The following is a 16,842-nucleotide window of genomic DNA, read 5'->3' as shown; positions in this document are numbered from 1 at the left end:
AAATGAGGCAATTAAGAGTTAAGCATTAAAATTTTTTAGTTCAATGTTTATTTAGAATATTCACAAATTTCGTTTCATAATTTCAAATACGATGATATTCTATCTACCAAGTCCTCACAACTACAGATTTTAGGAACTGAAATTTTAATGAATTGGATTATAATACTGAGATCGATTTTTTTGTCATGTCACTGATTTCTGTCATGCAGTTAAATAGATACATAAATTCTCATACGCTTGTTTTATCATTGTCAGATGTGTTTTGGGGGTTGTAACTGTTTTGGAATTATAACTGTCAGATGGGGGTAAACGTTCGTAACTGAATCAACTTTACATCTGTACTTGCAGCTACAAACTGGCCTTATTGTATTTGTATGCTCAACATACACTATAATACTGTAACAGCAATGTCGTCATCATGTACTTTCCTTCCTTAATATATTTTTCCATTTATATCACTTTATATAGTCCTGGAGGTCATTGCACGGAAGTTTTTTTAATTTAGTCGACGTTATCCAACAGGCTGATGAGCATCTAACTCAGTAGATCAGCTGTTATGTTGATGTCGAAAAGTAAGAATAGAAAGTCTTTATGTTGTGATGATGACTGCCCGGGGGCGAAGTGGCTACCGATTCACGCAGCTGCACCACAGGCTCTTTGAGGTCAAGGTTGACTCAGCCTTTCATCCCTAAAATGGGCCGATAAAATAAGTACCAAGTTCGCTTGCTGACTAAACACCGGGGATCCTGAAACAAGATGACCACCTGCCCAGAGCAAATGCGGATGCACTCCGGGGCCCAAAGGTCAAGAAAGCAAAAAAAGGGCACTGCAGACCGTGGTCGACTAAGGCTGTCGCGCCACTGAGTTTAGTAGTTCACTGTTGTGATAGTACTCGCATAGCGTGCAATACATATAAATACACAACTACATCTAATATCGTGTTCGCATTATTCTAAAACTCAATATTCAAACCAAATAATAAAGAAATTTCGCTTATCTGTCAGACGCAGCTCTGATTCTCACATTCTGTCATTTTATCGAAATTTTATTGAAGAAACAAGTAAATACATTTACAATAAAGAAACACATATAAATTTAGTTTGAATTTCGCAACTTAATGTACTTTCGTTTTACATCTCTCACAGTCAACAATGTTCTAAACTACTCAAAAGAATTCAGGCTCACACAGCGCCATTTAGTGCAATACAGTTTCTACAACACATGGGTAATTGATGTTTGGAAAACAAGGGGGCTAAGAAGAAATAAATAGTATCTTCAAACCATATAGTAGCATTTGTATACTGCAATGAGCCGGGAAGAAGTCTTGAAGATGGCGTCGGATTAATATAAACTTCATTTTTAGCTGAATCATGAATTATGAATTCGATGAAACTGAAAATTACCCTTCTGCTTAGGTATATAGCCCTCACCCACTTTGTTTTAATCAGTATAACAAAAACTCACCCACTTTGTTATAATCAGTATAACAAAAACCGGTTTTTCTATGAAAAGGGCAGTAAAAAGGGTATGTAATTTCTTTCCCACTTGATTAGATGCTGTTATACCTCACCTTTTAGTGCTAGTGTCTTACCTGCGAAAATAGAACAAGTGTTCTGCTACAGATACTGACTTGCTCGCTTCTTAAAGACTGATAGGCATGTTGTCCTTAGTTCTACATACTCTATTTGGATGCAGAACTTTCCTGTCAAGTATTATCTCTTGCCAGTGTGAAATCGTTTGTTTCGAACAATTGAACAATGTTTCCATTGTGATCTTACGTGTTTCTATCAACTTCTTTTTTTTCCGCATTGGTAGAATTGCTGCTCCACTGGGCAAGGTGCTGATCAGCTTGTTGGATCCCGTTGAGGGAATACAAATAACCAGAACTTGTCCTGCATGTCTTGATTATGTAAAGTGAGGAATATTGAAAGAGGGACAGGAGCAAGGAGGCGATACTGCTGCTGCAGTAACAAGGAAAGAAGGTTGCATTAATTGTACCACCTATATGATATGTATTGGGCCGCCCAGACGGTATAGTGGTTAGGGAAGCCTACTGTGGTGCCTAAGGGCCCGGGTTCGAATTCCAGAGAAGCAGGGCTATACTTGTCTGTCCCCTTCGTATAACTTCCTACCAAAGGTAGACACGGAACGTCTTATAACAATAGCCCACTGACACAGTACATAACGGGTCATGGCCCATTTCCATCTTATTTTATGCGTCATGGCATCTCAGCATCTGACAATTGTGTCTGTGGCATGCTAGGTTCTCCCGAGCACTACCTATTTAAATGCGGTCTAACAACAAACCACCACTTACCACATCCAACGAATGATAGAACACTTTACTATCGTTTCATAATCAAACACCCGTCAGCTATAAGGAGTATCTACGCAGTTGTACAGCAAATCAACGCCCTAGGGCAAGACATTTGCGAGCCACAGTAGTATGGTACTGCAGACAATGTACTCAACGATTAGATATTCGCAGTATGTACACATTCTGTAATACACATTCCACATTCAATTTCGAGCCTCGTGTTAACATGTGCTTTCAATAGCCACCAACTTGCAGAAATAATGTTACTGACATGTTTATCAGTGTAAAGCACTGGGCACCCAATGGAATGATGTGTTATCGTAAATCGAAATATATAATATCCGTACAATGCACGAATGTAGTGTATGCAACGAAATATGTAATTCATGCAAAAGAAGCCCCTAATGAAAGTATGTACATTATGTATTATGTGAACTGAGCATATTTCCGCACAGCGCTACTGCTTTACGCACACGTTACTATGTCTCATATGTTTCTTCTGTGTGTAATATTTGCATTTATGTGCTCTACGTGTTTCCATATGTATTCTATGTGTCATGATATGTATTCTCGTGTGTGTTTTTATGTCTTTATGTTACGTAATTACGAGTGTGTTTTTATGCTTTTACGTTTAATTTTGTATATCTATGTGTTTCAGCTTATATGAGTGTTTTAGTGTTTTAATGCTATCCTTTATATTCTTTTTTAAGTTACTTTGTGTTATTAACAACGTCCTATGTAAAAACTACCCGACATCTAGCACCTGTATGGCCATGTAAACTCCCGGTGCAGCCTCACGGGGCTCCAGCGAGTTGCTTCTTCGAGATAGTGGAGGACGTGGGACATATGCCTGTTTACCTATGTTATACGCCAGGCGTCCCCGTCCTCCGTCACCTGTCACCTGTCCCCTTCGTAAGAGGTAACGATGGCCCACCCATTAACGTGCTTGCACAATTAAGTGGCTAACACTTCCGGCCTTCACTAAGTGTCCGCCAAAGAGAAAAATTATATATATTATACCCTTTTTTTCATATACTGAGAGGTCTTTTCACCCTGAATTATCGCGTAGGAATTCTCTTTCCGCATTTCCAATATTATCATTATTTGATCCGTTTAGGGCAATTCTATGCAGTATTCATTTTCTTATTTAATATTCCGATTCCAAAGTTGATAATCTCATAATGCTAATGGATTCTGCATGATCTCATAAAGCTAATTTATTTGGATAGTAGTAATTTGCTGATGGATTTTTGCAGGTACTGTAAGTATTTAATAATTAGTTAAACATAAGGGAATTTAAATTAAAGTCAAGGGTATATATAATAGTTATTACAGAAAAGAATGTTCAAGAACAGTGAGTACAAAAAAGTCAACTACAGCTTATGTCAATACATCAAAAACGATATCTCAGTGCCGAATAGAAAGGGAAACTACTCAAAAAACCTATATCTACGGTTGTTTTTCATAAAAATACGAAGACGCTAGGGAAGAATGCAATAGTTTTATCCAATCTGTCTAGACGATGCTTAAAGAACCCAAACGTTCACAAAATCCTTATTGCCTTTTTGAAGTATGCAGCGTAAAGAAAATATTATTCTTATGAGGGGAAGTGAATTCCACATTCCAATGAATAGCAATTTTCAAGTTCCCGCAGCTCTCTCAGATATCTACTTCTGGAGTACTAAGTAGGGTAGCTGCCTTTATCCCTTGATTTATTTTGGGAATTTCATTTAAGAAGCTCTTTATCGAATCTGAATTCGTTTTATTTGTGAAACCCATCAACTACTTATTCAAATAGTATAGCTTTTGATAAGTGTGATTTACATTACAACATTTTTTATTTCTTCTGTTTTTATAGTATTTATTTTATACATAGAGTAGTCGTCTGTTATAAAGGTGCTCGATAAAATGCGGTTTTGGGTATTATGTTGGTGCTGCCTGAAGATCAAACATAAACTATAATATACTATACATAAACAGTGTGTTTTAAGTGTATAAATCTTTAAATAACTATGAAGCAAAATAAAATATATAAATGGTTCATTTCAAGAATAATGTGCCTTGCAGTACAACTGGACTTTTTACGTTAACGAATCTTTCAGTTTTCACCTATTTAAAGTTTAATTTTAGACGAAAATTCAAATAAAAATTTTAAATTAAAAAAATAAATTTTATCAAAATTTAATTTTATGAATCTCTTGTATACACGTTACTTACGATTAAATGGCAAAATGTATATATGAACTGACATGAACGGATTTTGATTTATACGCAGTTACGTGTATTAAATAATGTGCAAGACATTTTTGTATGTTATAAATTGCATTTTGAAGTTTTCCTTATTTATTAACGCACAGAGGCATTTTGCCCACAAGGGATATTAATTTCGTTTTGTTATTTTGCGTCGTCCACTATAAAACGGCGTTTTACTTTTCAAATTGTTGTCCCCAAATGTTAGAGTCCTGCATTATAATTAAAGAAATTAAATAATGAAGAATCTGCATGCATGTATGTATGTATGCTTCTCGCACTGTGAAAAACCAACGGTACCTAGAGCCACCAAAATTTGAATAATACAGTCCTCCACCCGAGCACGGGCACATGGAAGTCCGAATTTGTAATTTCAGATTTGTTTTATTATCTATTCCACATTTTGTAAAACTTAACGAATTTTTTATTAACAAATTCAACGATTTCAAAGCGAGCAATGACAGTACTGTGCGAAAAAAAACATTCTTATCTCCAGCCCGCAAGACTGTGTATCGGAAATTGTAAAGATATGCTCTTTTTAAATATTTTGTGATATTGCTGTTGAATTGAATTTTATGGTTTAAGTGCGAAGACCTTATTTAATAAATAAAGGTAACACACAAAACTTTAAAAACGCCCCTTTGGGCGTAGTATAAAATCTGAAAGTTTTCAGATTTTTTTATTTGTACCTTTAATAAATTTGTACCTTTTAATCCTTCCGAGAAATGTTGATTTTGTCCCTTAAGAGTGACATAAATAAGGATACAAATATGTTATAACTAGACAAAACATAAGATCTTCCAATATTTACCTTAAATATTATAAAACTGCATTGCTTCTGTGCGCGATAAATCATTTTAAAAGTAACTTTATTTTAATAATATTTTGAAGCCACTGGGCTTAATTTATACTATGTTAGCGAGATGAATAAAATAGGTTTCTTACATTATATAGTCTATCTTAACGAAATACTTGCAACTGTCCTTCTTGTGAATGGTATTTGTAGAATCGGAAGTAAATCTCATGGCAGTAACATTTATTTTACAGAAATATATCTATTATGATATTCAATGCGTATTTTGTTTTAAATTTCATTCTGCATACCCAGAATTGATATTTTTTTACATATGATATTTTATGTTAAAAAAAAAAAAGAAATTCAGAAATAAATACCGGATCTATCAAAGTTGAAATTTGTGTTTTAAAGTGTGTTCTAATTTTTTTAACAGTAATAATTTTATATTATGAGCTGGCAAGAATATGCGTTATTGGGCCATTTCCTGTTAAATCCCGCATTAAAGTGCTAGAAATATAAATATTTTCAGATTACAATTTATTCTTGTAACTATAGTATTTGCTACTGCTTATATTGTTACCTAATCGGTAGTTTTGGTTTGGTCTGTTTAATTATGGCAAAGCACACGAAGGCTATCTGCCTTAGGGAAAGGATGTCTTCGTGGAGGACTTAGTATGGAAAACTGGCTCGTTACACATGAGGAAAAATACGAAAACATCCATGTAGTAGCCCGTTCCCCGAGATTTCGTACTCCGGACCGAACTACCATTGTTGAGCGACTTTACCGCTCGGCGGCTATTGGACCTGTTACATAATAGTATAAGTATTAGCAAGAGTTTGCATGTTTGCCATCGCGGTTGTTGTAGTGTTGATTAAAGCTAAGCGTCAAATTTAAGAGTCTGGGTCCGAATAACAAGAATCTAAAAGAGTGAAAGGGTGTCATGACCATGGTATTTGCGCGATATGGAACAACGCGACGAAAACAGAGCATGCTTTGAAATATCTGATGGTAAATATAAGACAGGTAGAAAAACAGTCACATTTTATACCCTGGAGTGCTTTCTGTCATAATGTGACTAGAACTTCTCTCTTTTTTTATCATTATATCTTCTGTAGCGAACACTAGCCGTTATAGGCGTTAGCCATTACTAAAGCGTGAAGCAGTGTTCACTCTATTTTGGAGGCACCTAATAAGTACTCCAACGTTGCCTCGAGAGGAAAGCCAATTTATATCCATGCCTTTTGTAGCATTTGTACTCGGGCCCTTCGGAACAGCAATCAGAGTCGCTAACCACTTATCCGTTTGTGCAGCTGAAGAACTGGTTCAGATAGTTATTGTGTGCATTGCTTATTTCGATTACTCAACGCAATCTAAATCCAGTTTTATTTAGGGCTTTGTACTTAATTTGCTGGCTCAGATGTAAAAAAAAAAAATAAATTTAGAAGTTCACTCTTATTGTTAATATCATATGTACATAAAACTTTCTTTTACTGTGCAGACACAAATATTTGTTTCATTAAAACATCCTTCACTTTCAGTATAATGCGGATATAAAACTTTAGCCCCTCCATGTGCTTTATTAGCATGAAGCTTTGCATATACGGATTTGGTAATTTTTTTCCTCTTTCATAACTTAAGACTGGAATTTAAATATTACATTTATTATTATTATTTGTAATGTAACCAGTGAATGCGCTTAAAATAGGATTTCTAAACTTGCTTCAGCGTTTTAGTATACATACATATTTTAATTTTGAAATTTTGATGGCACATATGCTTCTGCTTTGCATGCCCCAATTTGTTTTTCCTTTTACCTTTTTTACAGATGCATTTTACTTTGAGATTTTTATTAATTTTACACTGCTTTCAAAATGTTTTCACCTTAAACGTATGAGGAAAAAACTTATTTATTATTTATACTGTAAAATGCGATATTTTAAACATTTCTTGAACTTCATTTTAGAGTTAATATTATTATATTTGAAACTTTAGTTTTGATACGATTGTAGGTTTCAGACATTAATGTATTACCTCTTTAAATTTTCAAATATTATTTCACTGCACCAACGTTTTCGATATACATAACATCAGTGGAACTATTTTATAATATTTTGAGGTTATTTTATATTATTTCATTTTCAGTAATTTTATGTTTTTGCTTTATTTCTTTTACATATTTTATAACATAAATATTAGAAATAAATCATACAAATTTTGTTTCAAATGTACTGTTATAACTAGAATCATATAAAATTCATCTTTTTATGTATCAATATTATAATATTTAGCTTTTAATATTTCAATAATTTGTTTGTTAGATTAAATTCTAAAACCCAATTAGACATCTTGCAGGAAAACTTATGTTAACTTATAACTATTTGCTAAATTAATTATTTGTGAAATCCCTCTTCTTGTTTTGTATCTCAGACCAAGTTGAATTTTTTATGAAAAGATGACTGATATTTTATATTTGAAATTTATAGTTTTTTCAAAGACATGGGCTAACTGATTCACAACCACGCAAAATTTAAAATTTACAGATTGTTCAATAAAACGTGCAAATATAATTTCAACTTATTCTATTGTGCTTCACCAAATTAGTGAACCATGTTTGATTGCTAAACTGAATTTCAAATATCTCTATTTTACAATTTATATTTCTTTATTTCCAACTCGTAAAGAGTATGAAAATCTACGTATGAAGTATTAAACGATCAATGAATAGATTTGCAAACAATATTAAAAGATTCAAAACTTTTTTTACTTGTATGTTTCCCTAAATATGCAATCAACAATATTTTATTAGTAATGAAAAAGTATCACTGAAATTTATAATTACGAAAGCAAGACAAGTAAAATTAAATGCAGGGCCATTTTTTGAAACAGAATCTTTTCTAATCTCTTTTGTTAATATCTGATAGCAGATATCTAAGCTGTTTGCATGCACAAAGACATCTCATCAGAAAAAGTGCCATTTTAAAACTGCATATCAGAGCCGCATGAAGCTACATAGTAGTTCCTGGGAAAAACGTGATGAAAACGAGCGGGACTTATATCCGAAATCAACGGGTTTAGTGTATTGTGATTTAACTCAAAATTTAATCATTTTAAAACTCAAAAATTTTGCTCATTGAGAAGTCTAATGTGAACTTCATAAGTCTTCTCTTTTCGAGTCCTTTCTATGACGTATGGCGTACGTAAAATCTTCAGATTCATTTCATAAGGCTTGTAAATGAAAGAGTCTATCGAACGCCACTGGCCGATGCAGCAGATTTGCATCCTGGAATCATGGAGGTCATAGGATGATAGGAAAGTTCACGCTAGCGATGCTTTCCAACGTATAGTATGTATAGTATGAGATAGAGTATTGCCTTGACACAGCCTGAATAACAAACGGAAGGCTAAACTAAATCACGTTCGGGCTAAAACGTTCGGGCATAACCGCGAAATAGAAAGTCGCGCGCGTGCTTCTCGGAGCTCAGAGTTTTTATGAAAAGAGAGATTTTGCCATGAACAACGAGCGAGAATGCGAGGAAATAAAACTGGGGGTTTTCGAGGGTGATCCCTCATAGTTTTCGATAGCATAAAATGTTAGTGTTCTAACTATAATTTAAATAAAATGTGCACCAATTTATTAAGTGACTATAAATAAAAAGAATGCATACAGTCAATTTCAAGATTTATTGATTTATTGTTGCGTAAAACCCAGTTGCGGTAAGATAGCTTCCCCGCAAAGTGGGGTCAGGGTTGCCAGATTTGGAGAAAAATCGCCCATCTGGCGATATTTAGCGAAAGAATTGGCAATTTGCCATGGACGCAGCTAGAACATTCTAAACCGCATTCTTGGCGTTTTTCCTCGGGACTCTTCTCGAAGGTAGGATAAAGCTATATATACCTTTTCTGTATGCAGAGAAAGTAGGAGTGAGGAGTATTTTGAATTGAGTAATCTAGACTAGACTTGAGTTCATAGATTATATTGAGAGCGATCGATTGAGTTGGGAGCTGTACTTCAGTGCTTTGTCGTGAAGCTGTCTTTACCGTTTTAGCCTGAAGATTGTGTTCCTGATTGTTTCAGCGTGTTTATCGTAGTTTCTCGACGATTGTAAACATGTCTTTAGAACTGTACTGTGTACTGGCGAATAAATTGTGTTTTGATTTTTCCATCAAGTGTTATCAATTAAATCCAAATCCACGAACCCGTAGAGAGCAACATTACGTATATGAGTGAGCTAACGACGTGATGGATTATAAAAATTAAATTGATTTCGTAACTGAAGAATGCAATAACCTTCGTTACTAGCAGGAAAAAATGAAAATTTACTGCATAGAGGGTTATAAGAAAAAAACAAATTTAACAAATTTATAAACAGCAAATTTTAGTTTTACTAAATCTCTTTGAGTAATTCTTTCCAGCTATGGAAACCACAATGCAATAAACACATTGATTTCTGATTATATATGTAATTTCTTTCATCCTTTCTTTCTCAGATGCCTTATATCCTCATTTCCTGACAGAAAATGTGTAAGGTATGCCTTCGTGGTGTAAGTGGACAGCACGTTCGGTTAGCAGTCGAAAGGTCCAGAATTCAATTCCAAGGGAAGACACTGCATATATTACCTGCTTCGAGAAACCTAATGCCTCTACAGATGACTTTTAATGTATATTTACAGAGTACAAGAAACCTATTTAAATTAAATTTCCATACATTTGAGCCTCATAAAGCTTAGCATCTGGAACGGCCGCTCAGCCTATTTATATAATAGAATTTTTTAAACAATGGTCTTGTTGCTTTCTTACTCCGATTCTATTTCCTCTTCTTCTTTTAAATTTTTGTGCTCTTAGTCGCTTTAGTTACTGCTGCGTTTTCATTTTTTCGCACTTTCGGATTTGCTTTTTATATATCCCTTTTATTCTTTAGTAGACTTATGATGATTATTATGATGATTAGTTTTATTATGTATAAATATCTTTACATTTTATATAATTTTCCTTTATGTTCATTCTCTTTCATGAAAGATCTGTACAATGATACATTTTTCGGTTAACGAAATAAACCCAGAAAAAGTATCCTCTGTAAAAAAAAAAAAAAAAAAAAAAAAAAAAAAAATTAAAAGTAGAAAAATCTTTCAACATTTATTTCACTCAGTGATTATAGAAAATGATGGCTTTAATTAAGGAAGAGCAAACAGATTTAGGCCAAGTATGTCCTCTAACTCCCGCTATGTTATGGTTACTCCTTTTTTAAAGTGGTGAATAATAATAATAATAATAATAATAATAATAATAATAAATCTACTAATTTTTAGGGCTTTTAGGATAGATCTTCCTTTTTCCTCCAGCAAAATATATTGAGATATTTTCCATCACAATAACCCATAAATTTGGTTCATCTACCTTGATTACCGCTAGATAATTAATTTTCACTTATAATTAACATAAATAACCCATAACCTTTATGAATATTTGTAGCATTATTGCAATTAATCAAAATGGTAATAAAGCCGTACATTAATTATTTAGTGCAGAGTCATTTATTTGTTTCTTCTGTGTTTCCTTTTTTATTAGTCCAAAGGGGCTTTGCCCTGAAGAACTATTGATTTTGTTTTGGCATTTTGCGTCGATTCACGATAAGCGTTGTTTCACTTTCAAATTGCTGCCACCAAATATTATCGCCCTGTATTATATTTAAAAAAATTACGTAAGGAAGAATTTGCATGAATGTATTTATGTTTCTCGCATTGTGATAAAACAACGGTACCTAGAGCCATCAAAATTTGAATAATGTAATCTTCCATAGAATATGGGCATGTGGAAGCCCTAATTTGAATTTGAAATTTGTTTCATTATCGATTTCATATTTTGTAACACTTTAAAGAGTTTTTTATTAACAAACTCAACGATTTCAAAGATAGCAATGGCAACACTGTACGAAAGAAAACATTTTTATCACCAGCGCGCGAGACTCTGTATCGGAAATTCTAAAGATATGTTCATTTAAAAATTATTTTGCGATATTGCTGTTGAACTGAATTTCATTGTTTAAGTGCAAAGACCACGATATTTAATAAATAAAGGTAACACACAAAATTTTAAAGAAACACCCCTTTGAACATAATTTAAAATACGAAACCTTTCAGATTTTTATTTATTTTATTTTTATTTTATTGCTACAATTTTTCTGTTGCAAAAAATAGCATAAATATGCGAAAATATTACTCTTGTAAAAACAATCCTTGTATTAAGGTATAAAATCAGAAAAGTATGATGCGTGTATTCTCAGAATAATACATTCTGAAGATAACGAAAATTCTCTAAATCACGCAATTTATTTAAAGTATCATACTTGGACATAACGCAGTAAATATAGAGTTGTCTTAAAAAGAGATCAAAAGGATTTTTTCAGAAATATTTTTGAAAATACTTCAGTAATTAAAGGTATCACTTTATGAAAATAGCTTTCTCTTCCAAAAACTAGATATTCCAGAATAATTCTAAAGATATTGTTATTACTAGATTCTTGTTTTTATCGATCCAATAATGTCAATTTTTTTTTCGTGTGGATCGCTCCGAAAGAAACCTTTGATCTCTATACAAAGGTAAAACTTTTCTGAAATTTCTTGAGTACCATGTTCCTAAGAAAAAAGAGTAAAAAGTTAACGAAAATAATTATATACATAATGAAGTATCTTATTACATACAAGGGGAAAGGAATAACGAATTAATTAAGAAATATGGAAGGAAACGTAAAATTCTTAAGAGTAAAACGAGGCTTAGATGGAAAAATTTTTAAAAAGGGAAAATTATTACATATAATGAATAGTCCTATCATACTCAGCTTCTAAAGGATAATGAATTAATTAAGAAACATCGAAAGAGATCCTTTAATTAAAGGGAAACATTTTTTGGACTTTTTCTGGCAGTAGACATTAATATATAATCTTGCACATATAAAAATATTCGTTAAGCTTTTAAACTAAAGACATTTTTACTGTAATTTTATAAATGCATGGGATGAATAAAATATTTTTAAAATCATCATTAATATATGAGAATTCTCGCTTAATTTTATCGTAAAAAGTGTAACTTTGGAATTAAAAGTTATAGCACTTGTTAATACTACCTCCACTTAAGCCAAAGCAGTCGCCAAAAGATTAAATTTATCGGTCGATTATAAAGATTTACAAGGCAAAGGAAAAAGAGATTATCTCGACTTCAAGATGTATGATCCAAAGTTCTTGAAAAGATTAATTGGTCAAATAGAAAGTGTAGTCTGGTAATTCCGTCACATATTTGAATCGATTGTACTTGAATCACACATGTATGTATATATATTTATACATATATTGCATATGTATGTATATATTTAGACATATGTTACATACATTTATACATATATTTTATATTTTTGTGTAAATAATTGTAAACATTTTCCTTTCTTAGTGCACCTTTGAACTACAACTCCCGATGACATTCCAAATTTTATTAACTATGTAAGGTTGGAGAAAAATTATTAGAATGTATCACGATTTGTAGATGCTCATCGGCAGTCTGGCTCTATTTTTAAACTTATTGTTAATTTTCAACTGAGGACAAAAAATTCATATAAAGATATATTCCCAAACAAAGATATTATTCTTACTGCAAAATTTAGCAACTACGGGTATTTATCTTTTGACCGGTGCGATAAAAGGTTAATCAAGCCTGTATCATCAAATTTTTGACTAAGATTTATATCACAATGTAAATTAATTAGCTGCTCCCTTTGTAGATTTTCTTGTGAGTTATTCATGTTCCTGTTAATGGAAAATGTATATAATGTAAACTTGCACTTACAGTCATTGAAATTAGAAACATTTCTTAAAATCTTGACATAATATTTAATGCCATGATAATGCTAATTAGTTAACGGGGAATGTAATTGCAGGCTTCATGCAGTCAGCAGGCTATCAGTTTGAGACCACTGCTTTAGAATATGTGCATCCTTGGACTATAATTTTTAATCTTATGAGAGCAAAAATGTTTTAGATAATATTTAAAAACGCATTGATATTTATTCAGTGTAAGGAATAATCAAATACTTCAGCTATAATGTTGCTCAGTGATTTTGTTTCTGATACTATCATTGGTATTATTAGAAACAACTTGTTGCAAAAATATTCTCCACGCAGTGGATTGTCGGAAATCAATTTAGAAACGAAACGCTTAAAAGGCGCTAAAATTCTAGAGTTGAATTATATATAAGAAAAGATCAGAATGTTATATAAAATCACACCTTGATATTTACCCGCCGCTGAAGTTACACGAGTTATATGCGGACATGCAATACTTGCGTACAGTTATATGCGGACATGCAATACTTGCGTACAGTTATATGCGGACATGCAATACTTGCGTACAGTTTTATGCGGACATGCATATATTCTTGTCCCTCAGCAAAGTCAAAAATTATTTATTAAAAGTTGAACAGATAATTTTTTTACTTCGCTGAGTGACAATTCGAAAGTTCATACGAGTGCAATCGATTTAACAATAATTGACAATAAAGAAGGAATGGCATTATTTCTTATTTTTGCTTTAGAATGCTAGGTATTAGATTCCAGATTGTATTTGCTTGCGATATTTCTAGATAATTCTGTCTTCTGTACCCATTGAAATAAATTATTCCTGCTCACTAAATATCAAACAAATCTAAATTCCACTGATCGTTTTAGATTTAAATTCATTATGTTTGAAGGTTACCGCCATTTTTATACATACGTTTATAAATGCTCACAGAATTCACGAATTTTCATAGTTTTATTAGCTTCATATTTTAGTAACAAACGTTATTCTTTTGTTGATTAAGCTGTCAAGTTAATAATTATTTTTTTTTCTTTATATTTCACATGTGGTTTAAAGGCCCTGTAAAATAAAATTTTTATATGGTCTGCTTTATGTTCTTTTATTTTTTATTATTTAAAAATTTACGAGAAACTAGTGAAATACTTATGCTATTTAGATTCTTTTTCTACTCTGAATCTTTGAGTGCAATTTTAGTTTAAAGATTAAAACTAATCTCAAAAATCTGACAGTATTGTTTGCAGTTTTCTGGGAAGTGTTTCAAAATATAAACTAATTATTAATATGCTGCTAACCCTTAAGCTAATTTTAAAACTGAAGTCAAAGTTTAGAAATTTATTATAATAATTTAAGTATTAGCGAGCATGTCGAGCCAAGGAGCGTCTGTCGTTCTCCCAACAGACGATTTTTATTGTTCGATGTCGAAGCCGGCACGATCAATCTTTCGTCGTCTACCTGCTCGAACGGAATCACTGTTCAGGACAACTTTTTGTGGTGGGAGAACAACTCTACGGTTTCCGCCTTTTTGCCTTTTCGGATCAATAATCATCAGTACACCCTCTTCTCTTTCCCGCACGTCCCCCTCGTTTCTATCATTGCATATATTCCCATTCGTTTCCCGGTAGGAATTCGTACCTTCAAACGTGGTAGGTTCCCGGTAAGAATTCGTACGACAAAGATAAAGATCTATGGAATGCAAATTCTAACTACTAACGTCTTCTGATAGATGAATACATTTTTCAACATTTCACATCATTAGTAGCAAAGAATTTCTTAGAAAAAGTCATCTTGTAGAAAATGTCACAGATTAAGCAGGGTTTCTACTGCCGAACCAGAACTCATTTCAATGCCAGCCAAGAAATTGGAGTTTGTATCGAGGTAACGACCTTACCTCTTTTCTTTCTTTTGCGATTTTAAATGAGTGATTAACTTCAAATATCAAAATTCAAAACAGAAAACTTTGTTATACAAAGTCTTCAAAAACGTTCAGTACAGGCTTTCGTTCTTGATACATTCCAAATATACTTCTATTTGCTAAGTTTCCTAAATATGCATAGATTCATTGAACCGTTTTATAATCACAAATGAAAGGGATATTTGAATAACTTTACCATGGCTCCCGTAAGTTAAATGAAAAATTTCGAAGATGTATTATGCTATACTTAAAACCAAGAACGTGTAAAATGAGTAGTGATGCTCTTGAATTAATTTAATAACGTTTCACAACGTACCAAATAGCAAATCTGAATATTTTTTGGCCCAAATGTATGAAGAAACTAAAAGACAAAATCTGATGGTACTGGCAATTCATGGTTCTGTAATGAGAAAAGCAGTACTCATAATTAATTTTATAACTGATCCCACAAATATGTTAATTTTAATATCTCTTTAAATGACTTTACGTCAAGTTACATAACGCTACTTATTTAATTTATTGAAGTTATAATGTTCCTCAGTACTTGTCTATGTTGAAATGTAGAGGAACATAGTGAACTAAGTAGCGACTTATCGCTGAGTTCGAGTATTTACGACAGCGTCTGGAGAAAGGTTAAAATATCTTTTTATTCACTCAAAATAATAATAACAGATAGTCCCTTCTCGGGCTTACAGGAAAGCTTCCAATCGGGGTTTTAAATAAGGATAAAAGAATAAGAAACTAATCTAATACTAAATTAAACAGACTTTGGCGAAGCTAGACACAAATACCTAACGTAATTGGCACTTAATTTAACCTAACCGGCGATTATCAAAAGGCACGTACAGTACGGCCGAGCGCAGTAGATTTAAAAATGAATTAGAGAGACGGCAAACACGCGCCACTAAGGAATCATAAGCTATCTCACTCGAAGTAAGTTTAAACTTCGTTAAATACTCCTTCTAACTCATTTGCATAAAATACGATACTAAAAACTCATTCTGGTAGGGAATAGTAGATGGGAAACGAGAATAGATAGTAATGCATATTTAAACTTAAAATTACTGTTACAAACTTAGAGTGACCTCTTTAAAGTATGGTAAATATTTTACTGATCAAACGCTTGTTGTACATGGATCATAACCAAATATTACATTTGTATTTAGAGTATTAAGCTCCCCAAATAACAATAAGCTCCCCAAACAACAATAATTTACTAAATGCCTATTTTTAAATAACATAGCCATATGTAATTAGTATCCAAATTAATCAACATATGGTGATGCTGATTACTTTTAATACAATACATACTGAAGAGCTAATATGTTTAATTAAATGTGCACAAAAATATAAAGGAAATATCCATATGTAATAAAACACACGCAAATAGCAATAGGTAATCAGCATCCAAATTAATCAACATATGGGGAACCTGATTACTTTTAAAACCACATACACTGAAGAGATAATATGCTTAATTAACTATGCACGGAAATGTAATGGAAAGTGTATAGATTTTAAATATGCTTTGTCTGTTTTAAAGTATTCTAATCAGAAATACAGTATATCTGTATTTGCTATACAATATGCAGAGTAGAAAAATGTGCCTCTATCTTGAGCACCTGAATACAAACTCAGTCACAAGTGCTTCAGTTCATCATATAAATGCATACTGCAGTTGCTTTGCATTAAAATGATAATCCTTTGTGTAAATTCGGTAATA

The 16,842-nt window shown here is 32.5% G+C and overlaps 1 protein-coding gene across 1 annotated transcript in view; it reads right to left on the bottom strand.

Annotated features, from left to right (window-relative positions):
• LOC118182209 (uncharacterized) overlaps positions 1-16,842 on the bottom strand; it is a 598,191-nt gene that overhangs the window by 326,909 nt on the left and 254,440 nt on the right. The gene's annotated exons all lie outside the window — the stretch shown is intronic.

The sequence above is a fragment of the Stegodyphus dumicola genome, chromosome 3 (assembly GCF_044657685.1).
Source record: "Stegodyphus dumicola isolate Sdum_Otavi_A_Nest chromosome 3, ASM4465768v1".
In the NCBI taxonomy this organism is placed as follows: Eukaryota; Metazoa; Arthropoda; class Arachnida; order Araneae; family Eresidae; genus Stegodyphus; species Stegodyphus dumicola.
Note: the sequence above shows the minus strand (reverse complement) of the source record. Positions and strands in the feature narration are given on the sequence as shown.